Source organism: Bombina bombina, chromosome 12 (genome assembly GCF_027579735.1).
Source record: "Bombina bombina isolate aBomBom1 chromosome 12, aBomBom1.pri, whole genome shotgun sequence".
Classification (NCBI taxonomy): Eukaryota; Metazoa; Chordata; class Amphibia; order Anura; family Bombinatoridae; genus Bombina; species Bombina bombina.
Genome location: NC_069510.1, coordinates 57,686,752 through 57,694,734, shown reverse-complemented (window position 1 = coordinate 57,694,734; position 7,983 = coordinate 57,686,752).

Here is a 7,983-nt window from a genome sequence, read left to right as displayed (position 1 = left end):
GCTTGGATCAAGATGGTTGCCGGTCTGGATCGCCTCTTCTTCCCGGATAGGATGAAGACTTTGGAGCCACTTCTGGACCTCTTCAGCCACCGGATGATGGATCGCCAACCCCCGCTTGGGTTGGATGAAGATTTTGGAGCCAGGACGGATCGGTGATACCTGGTGAGGTGAAGACAAGGTAGGATGATCTTCAGGGGATTAGTGTTAGGTTTATTTAAGGGGGGTTTGGGTTAGATTAGGGATATGTGGGTGGTGGGTTGTAATGTTGGGGAGGGAGGTATTGTATGTTTTTTTTTACAGGCAAAAGAGCTGAACTTCTAGGGGCATGCCCCGCAAAGGGCCCTGTTCAGGGCTGGTAAGGTAAAAGAGCTTTTAACTTTAGTAATTTAGAATAGGGTAGGGCATTTTTTATTTTGGGGGGCTTTGTTGTTTTATTAGGGGGCTTAGAGTAGGTGTAATTAGTTTAAAATTGTTGTAATATTTTTCTTATGTTTGTAGATATTTTTTTATTTTTTGTAATTTAGTTCTTTTTTATTTTTTGTACTTTAGTTAGTTTATTTCATTGTAGTTATTTGTAGATATTGTATTTAATGAATGTATTGATAGTGTAGTGTTAGGTTTAATTGTAGGTAATTGTAGGTATTTTATTTAATTAATTTAATGATAGTATAGTGTTAGGTTTAATTGTAACTTAGGTTAGGATTTATTTTACAGGTAATTTTGTAATTATTTTAACTAGGTAACTATTAAATAGTTCTTAACTATTTAATAGCTATTGTACCTGGTTAAAATAATTACAAAGTTGACTGTAAAATAAATATTAATCCTAAAATAGCTACAATGTAATTATAATTTATATTGTAGCTATATTAGGGTTTATTTTACAGGTAAGTATTTAGCTTTAAATAGGAATAATTTATTTAATAAGAGTTAATTAATTTTGTTAGATTAAAATTATATTTAATTTAGGGGGGGTGTTAGTGTTAGGGTTAGACTTAGCTTTAGGGGTTAATCCATTTATTAGAATAGTGGTGAGCTCCGGTCGGCAGATTAGGGGTTAATAATTGAAGTTAGGTGTCGGCGATGTTAGGGAGGGCAGATTAGGGGTTAATACTATTTATTATAGGGTTAGTGAGGCGGATTAGGGGTTAATAACTTTATTATAGTAGCGGTGCGGTCCGCTCGGCAGATTAGGGGTTAATAAGTGTAGGCAGGTGGAGGCGACGTTGTGGGGGGCAGATTAGGGGTTAATAAATATAATATAGGGGTCGGCAGTGTTAGGGGCAGCAGATTAGGGGTACATAAGGATAATGTAAGTAGCGGCGGTTTACGGAGCGGCAGATTAGGGGTTAAAAATAAAATGCAGGTGTCAGCGATAGCGGGGGCGGCAGATTAGGGGTTAATAAGTGTAAGGTTAGGGGTGTTTAGACTCGGGGTACATGTTAGGGTGTTAGGTGCAGACGTAGGAAGTGTTTCCGCATAGCAAACAATGGGGCTGCGTTAAGAGCTGAACGCAGCTTTTTTGCAGGTGTTAGGGTTTTTTTCAGCTCAAACAGCTCCATTGTTTTCTATGGGGGAATCGTGCATGAGCACGTTTTTGAGTCTGGCCGCTTGCGTAAGCAACTCTGGTATTGAGAGTTGAAGCTGCCTTAAAAATGCTCTACGCTCCTTTTTTGGAGCCTAACACAGCCTTTATGTGGACTCTCAATACCAGAGTTATTTTTATGGTGCGGCCAGAAAAAAGCCGGCGTTAGATTTTCGGGTCGTTACCGACAAAACTCCAAATCTAGCCGCAAAACTTTTAATGTTTCTTTATTTCGAATTTTAGGGAGGATTCTTTAATATGTTCTTGAGCAGAGTCCTGTCCATGCTTAAAGTAACTTTAAACATCATATATTTTTTTTTATAAAAAAAAAGGTGTTTAATTGTTTGGTTTACCATTAACAACAATGTTAGATTTATATATTTTTCTACCTCTATGAATAGCTTTTCTATAAGCATATTCTGACAGGCCACTGATACAATTTCATTTTATTAGTAAACTATTCATTTACATTTTTGAAAACCACAATAATTTTTAAAATATTTATTAAAATATATATATACATTAAGATATTTATTTTAATGTTAGAAATAATAAAGAGACACTGAACCTAACAAATGTTTTTTCGTGATTCAGATAGAGCATTACATTTTAAAGGGACACTGAACCAAAATATTTTCTTTTGTGATTCAGATAGAGCATGCAATTTTAAACAACTTTCTAACGCCTAGATTACGTATTTTGACGGTTTTTTTTTTCCAGCTCTCCCTTAAGCCAACGCTGGTATTACGAGTTTTCTGAATGGCTGCATTAGCCTCAGAAAAGTGAGCGTTCAGCCAAATTTAGCTCCACTTCTAACCTCAATACCAGCATTAGTGATGTCGTGAACTGTTCGCCGGAGAACAGTTCCCGGTGAACATAGCTTGTTCGCGTTCGCCGCTGCGGGCGAACATATGCGATGTTCGATCCACCCCCTATGTGTCATCATTGAGGAAACTTTGACCCTGTATCTCACAGCCTTCTGACACATTTGAGCCAATCAGCAGCAGACACTCCCTCACAGACCCTCCCAGCTCCTTGGCAGCAGCCATTTTAGATTCATTACGATCTTGCTTTCTTAGTGAGAGGAGCTTTAGTGTTGCTGCTGCTGACATTATAGGGAAATAGATAGCTAGGCTAGTGTATTTAGTGTCCACTACAGTCCTGAAGGACTCATCTAATCTCTGCTGTAAGGACAGCACCCCAAAAAGCCCTTTTTAGGGCTATAACTTCAGTCGGTTTTTTTTTTTTATTATTTGTAATTTTATTTGCATTTGCCTGGCTTTCAGCCTGTGTGTGAGGCTCACAGCATATACTGTGATTAGTGCCACCACTGATATCTGCTTAACATTAGTGTAAATTTAAACAACAAAACTTTTAAATAATTTTGCTAGTGTAATCTAATTTCATTTTCTATCAGGCCTGTGTGTCAAGCTTACACAGCATAGTGTGGTTAATTGCTGTGCTAGCAGCCACCACTCATATCTGCTTAACATTATTTTAAATTTTAAAAAAAAACTTTTAAATCATTTTGCTAGTGTAATCTAATTTCATTTTCTATCAGGCCTGTGTGTCAGGCTTACACAGCATACTGTGGTTAATTGCTGTGCTAGCAGCCACCACTCAAATCTGCTTAACATTAGTTTAAATTTAAAAAAAAACCTTTTAAATAATTTTGCTAGTGTAATCTAATTTCATTTTCTATCAGGCCTGTGTGTCAGGCTTACACAGCATACTGTGGTTAATTGCTGTGCTAGCAGCCACCACTCATATCTGCTTAACATTATTTTAAATTTAAAAAAAATAACTTTTAAATCATTTTGCTAGTGTAATCTAATTTCATTTTCTATCAGGCCTGTGTGTCAGGCTTACACAGCATACTGTGGTTAATTGCTGTGCTAACAGCCACCACTCATATCTGCTTAACATTATTTTAAATTAAAAAAAAAAACTTTTAAATCATTTTGCTAGTGTAATCTAATTTCAGTTTCTATCAGGCCTGTGTGTCAGGCTTACACAGCATACTGTGGTTAATTGCTGTGCAAGCAGCCACCACTCATATCTGCTTAACATTATTTTAAATTTAAAAAAACTTTTAAATCATTTTGCTAGTGTAATCTAATTTCATTTTCTATCAGGCCTGTGTGTCAGGCTTACACAGCATAGTGTGGTTAATTGCTGTGCTAGCAGCCACCACTCATATCTGCTTAACATTATTTTAAATTAAAAAAAAAACTTTTAAATCATTTTGCTAGTGTAATCTAATTTCATTTTCTATCAGGCCTGTGTGTCAGGCTTACACAGCATACTGTGGTTAATTGCTGTGCTAGCAGCCACCACTCATATCTGCTTAACATTATTTTAAATTTAAAAAACAAAACTTTTAAATAATTTTGCTAGTGTAATCTAATTTCATTTTCTATCAGGCCTGTGTGTCAGGCTTACACAGCATACAACGTTGTTTAATTGCTGTGCCAGCAGCCACCACTCATATCGGCTTAACATTATTTTAAATTTAAAAAAAAAAACTTTTAAATCATTTTGCTAGTGTAATCTAATTTCATTTTCTATCAGGCCTGTGTCTCAGGCTCACACAGCATATACTGTGGTTAATTGCTGTGCCAGCCACCACTCCAGCCACCACTCATAAACATTGTAAATAAAAAAAATACAAAATTTAAATAATTTTGCTAGTGTAATCTAATTTCATTTTCCATCAGGCCTGTGTGTCAGGCCCACATCATATAGTGTGATTAATAGCTCTTTTTTCCACCACTTATATCTGGTGTAACATTAGTGTAAATTTTGTTAATTTTTTTTTTTTTACATCAGTCCTCTTCTAGTGTTATTTAATATTAGTTGCCAGGCCAGCCTGGCTGCCATAAGTGCCAGCCTGTGTGTCAGGCTGCCAGCATATACTGTGCCTACTTCCATCCTCAGTGCCAGTCCACCACTCCTATCTGGTGTAACATTAGTTTAAATTTTGTAAAAAAAAACTTTTACAACAGTCTTCTAGTGTTATTTAATTTTAGTTGCCAGGCCAGCCTGCCACCAGTGCCAGCCTGTGTGTCAGGCTGCCTGCACATACTGTGCCGACTTCTATCCTGAGTGCCATCAGTCCTATCTGTTGTAACATTAGTATAACTTTTTTATAAATAAACTTTTACATCAGTCTGCTATTGTTATTTAACAATCATATTTGTTATAACAGTAGTGTAAATATTTAAAAAAAATATTTTTTGACTGTGAAAGATCAGTCTGCTAGTGTAATCTAACTGAAGTTGCCTGCCTGCCAGCGTGTGTGCCAGGCCCACTTGCTGCCAACTATTGCCACAATCATATTTGTTATAACAGTTTTGAAAATATTTAAAATCAAAACTTTTTTGACTGTGAATCATCAGTCTGCTAGTGCGATTGAATTGCAGTTGCCTGCCTGCCAGTGTGTGTGCCAGGCCCACTTGCCAACTAGTGCCACCAATCATATTTGTTATAACAGTATTGTAAATATTTAAAATAAAAAATTTTTTGACTGAGAAACATCAGTCATCTAGTGTAATCTAATTGCAGTTGCCTTCCTCCCAGCATGTGTGCCAGGCCCACTTGCCAACTAGTGCCACCAATCATATTTGTTATAACAGTATTGTAAATATTTAAAATATTTTTTTTTTTGACTGAGAAACATCAGTCATCTAGTGTAATCTAATTGCAGTTGCCTTCCTCCCAGCATGTGTGCCAGGCCCACTTGCCAACTAGTGCCACCAATCATATTTGTTATAACAGTAGTGTAAATATTTTAAAAATAAAATAATCTAACTGAAGTTGCCTGCCTGCCAGCGTGTGTGCCAGGCCCACTTGCTGCCAACTATTGCCACAATCATATTTGTTATAACAGTTTTGAAAATATTTAAAATCAAAACTTTTTTGACTGTGAATCATCAGTCTGCTAGTGCCATTGAATTGCAGTTGCCTGCCTGCCAGCGTGTGTGCCAGGCCCACTTGCCAACTAGTTACACCAATCATATTTGTTCTAACAGTATTGTAAATATTTAAAATAAAACATTCTTAGACTGTGAATCATCAGTCTGCTAGTGCAATTGAATTGCAGTTTCCTGCCTGCCAGCGTGTGTGCCAGGCCCACTAGCCAACTAGTGCCACCAATCATATTTGTTGTAACAGTATTGTAAATATTTAAAATAAAAACTTTTTTGACTGTGAATCATCAGTCTGCTAGTGCCATTGAATTGCAGTTGCCTGCCTGCCAGAGTGTGTGCCAGGCCCACTTGCTGCCAACTACTGCCACAAATCATATTTGTTATAACAGTATTGTAAATATTTAAAATAAAAACTTTCTTGACTGTGAAACATCAGTCATCTAGTGTAATCTAATTGCAGTTGCCTTCCTCCCAGCGTGTGTGCCAGGCCCACTTGCCAAGCCAACTACTGCCACCAATCATATTTGTTCTAACAGGTTTGAAAATATTTAAAATAAAAACTTTTTTTACTGTGAATCATCAGTCTGCTAGTGCCATTGAATTGCAGTTGCCTGCCTGCCAGCGTGTATGCCAGGCCCACTTGCCGTTTCCAACTAGTGCCACCAATCATATTTGTTCTAACAGTATAGTAAATGTTTTAAAAAAAACTTTTTGGACTGTGAAGCATCAGTCAGCTAGTGTAATCTAATTGTAGTTGCCTTCCTCCCAGCATGTGTGCCAGGCCCACTTGCCAACTAGTGCCACCAATCATATTTGTTATAACAGTATTGTAAATATTTAAAATATTTTTTTTTTTGACTGAGAAACATCAGTCATCTAGTGTAATCTAATTGCAGTTGCCTTCCTCCCAGCATGTGTGCCAGGCCCACTTGCCAACTAGTGCCACCAATCATATTTGTTATAACAGTAGTGTAAATATTTTAAAAATAAAATAATCTAACTGAAGTTGCCTGCCTGCCAGCGTGTGTGCCAGGCCCACTTGCTGCCAACTATTGCCACAATCATTTTTGTTATAACAGTTTTGAAAATATTTAAAATCAAAACTTTTTTGACTGTGAATCATCAGTCTGCTAGTGCCATTGAATTGCAGTTGCCTGCCTGCCAGCGTGTGTGCCAGGCCCACTTGCCAACTAGTTACACCAATCATATTTGTTCTAACAGTATTGTAAATATTTAAAATAAAACATTCTTAGACTGTGAATCATCAGTCTGCTAGTGCAATTGAATTGCAGTTTCCTGCCTGCCAGCGTGTGTGCCAGGCCCACTAGCCAACTAGTGCCACCAATCATATTTGTTGTAACAGTATTGTAAATATTTAAAATAAAAACTTTTTTGACTGTGAATCATCAGTCTGCTAGTGCCATTGAATTGCAGTTGCCTGCCTGCCAGAGTGTGTGCCAGGCCCACTTGCTGCCAACTACTGCCACAAATCATATTTGTTATAACAGTATTGTAAATATTTAAAATAAAAACTTTCTTGACTGTGAAACATCAGTCATCTAGTGTAATCTAATTGCAGTTGCCTTCCTCCCAGCGTGTGTGCCAGGCCCACTTGCCAAGCCAACTACTGCCACCAATCATATTTGTTCTAACAGGTTTGAAAATATTTAAAATAAAAACTTTTTTTACTGTGAATCATCAGTCTGCTAGTGCCATTGAATTGCAGTTGCCTGCCTGCCAGCGTGTATGCCAGGCCCACTTGCCATTTCCAACTAGTGCCACCAATCATATTTGTTCTAACAGTATAGTAAATGTTTTAAAAAAAACTTTTTGGACTGTGAAGCATCAGTCAGCTAGTGTAATCTAATTGTAGTTGCCTTCCTCCCAGCGTGTGTGCCAGCCAGGCCCACTTGCTAACTAGTGCCACCAATCATATTTGTTGTCACAGTACTTTTAATATTTAAAAAATAAACATTTTTTACTTTGAAACATCAGTCTGTTTTTTGGTGTCAGGCTCACAGCATACACTGTGCCCACTTGCCCAGTGCCACCACTCATAATTTGTTTAATAGTATTGTAAGTGTACATTTAAAAAAAAATGACAGGCAGAGGCAGGCCACCCCACAGGTGCCGTCGTGGTCATGGTGCTGTGATTCCTTTAGACCCTACAAATATGCACATTGTTCAGAGGCCAGGTGCCAGGGGGACGCGAAAAGTTCTGAGGAGTACCTAGTTGAATGGCTAAGAACAGTACTACTTTACACAACCTAGTTACCATGGGTCCCAGACCGCGTGTCTTGTTGTTATACTTTGTCAGGGTAATCATGCAGGCCATATAGACCTCCCCCGATAGGGGGAGTAACAGGGATTAAAGTGCTAACAATAGTACTACTTAACACAACCTAGTTACCATGGATCCCAGACCGCATGTTTTATTATTATTATACTTTTTCAGGGTAATTATATATC